The following is a 1,556-nucleotide window of genomic DNA, read 5'->3' on the forward strand; positions in this document are numbered from 1 at the left end:
GTCAACTGAAATGAGATATTGGAGTCCACATTTAAAATGGTAAGATATCATATTCAGGTAGTCCTCAAACAGTTCATTTAGTAACCGTTCAAAGTTACAACGGCACTGAAAAAAGCTACTTATGTCCATTTTTCACACATGTGTTTTTGCAGCATCCCCATGGTCACATGATCAAAATTCAGGTGCTTGGCAACTGACTCATATTTATGATGGTTGCAGTGCCCTGGGGCCACGTGATCCCCTTTTGTGATCTGACCAGCAAGTCAATGGGGAAGCCAGATTCGCTTAACAACCAGATTACTAACTTATCAACTGCAGTGATTCACTTAACAACGATGCCAAGAGAAGTGGTAAAATGGGGAAAAATTCCCTTAATAACTGTCTCCCTTAGCAACATAAATTTTGGGCTCAATTGTGGTCATAAGTTGAGGACTACCTGCAGTGTGTAAGATGCTAATTCAAATTATTGTAGCAAGCTTCTATCCACAAAAGTTTCTACATGCATTTTTACAATTTAAACTATGCTAGTTCCAAGGTTTGGGGCAAGTCACTCTCATTTATACTTTTATTAACTTGAAAGAATTTGGGACTTCAAATTATTTCCAGTTTTGCTTCTATCAGTTTTTAGTACTCAGTGCATATTAAAAATGACAGTTGTTGAGAATTGTGGTACTTGGCCAATTTTGCAATCAGGCATATGCTACTAATCATTCTTTGGAACTGGCAATGCATCCATCCAAAAATGAGAATTGTGTCTTTTTTTCTTTGGTGATAATCTAACTATATTTTATTATACATACAGTATTATCACCAAAAATTTCTAGGGAAAGACCTTTTGCCTAAATTTATTTCTTGTTTGGCAAAGATACTCTAGTGTTTTATGAATGTTTAAGACAAAAGCAGTGTAAAATAAATTATTCCCCGTGCCCAATCCAAAGCTGCTCATATTAAGAACGCCAATTTTCAATTTAAAAATCATTCCAAAATCAGAAAAAACAGCAACCAAACAGATCAACCATTAGAACTTGTTTAACATCCTAGCTCAAATGTCTCGTGACAATATTAGGTATGTTGCCTTGAGCTGACCAAATATATAAATGTATAAAAGGGAAAGGTGGCATAAAATAATATCTGGACAATACCAATTGAATTCAAGCCAAGAAAACAACAGAAAAAAAAATCAGCAACTGTGAAAGTAAGTTCTTATTCTGGGGAAGTAAAGCATTCATTCAAAAACACTTGTTTTAAACGTGTTTAATTATCTTCTATAATCTACAGAAAGAAGAATTGGTCAAAGTTCACAATGAAATATTGAAACAAAATGGATACTTAGTAAAGTACAACAACTTGCTAGGTGTAGCTAGTCAAGATTCCGTAATCAAAGTTTTGAAAGCATTAAGTTATTCTCTTGGATATATACTCAAGTTTTAAAACTAAAGTGTGAATTGGATTCAAGAACTTTGTTCAGTCCTTAAGTGCGTATCGAAATGCAGATAAACACATTATCAGTGTCAATCTTAACCAGTAGAGCCTGTTTAATATTCTAATCAAGGAAT

The sequence above is a fragment of the Protobothrops mucrosquamatus genome, unplaced genomic scaffold (assembly GCF_001527695.2).
Source record: "Protobothrops mucrosquamatus isolate PMUCROS unplaced genomic scaffold, P.Mucros_1.0 scaffold1757, whole genome shotgun sequence".
NCBI lineage: Eukaryota > Metazoa > Chordata > Lepidosauria > Squamata > Viperidae > Protobothrops > Protobothrops mucrosquamatus.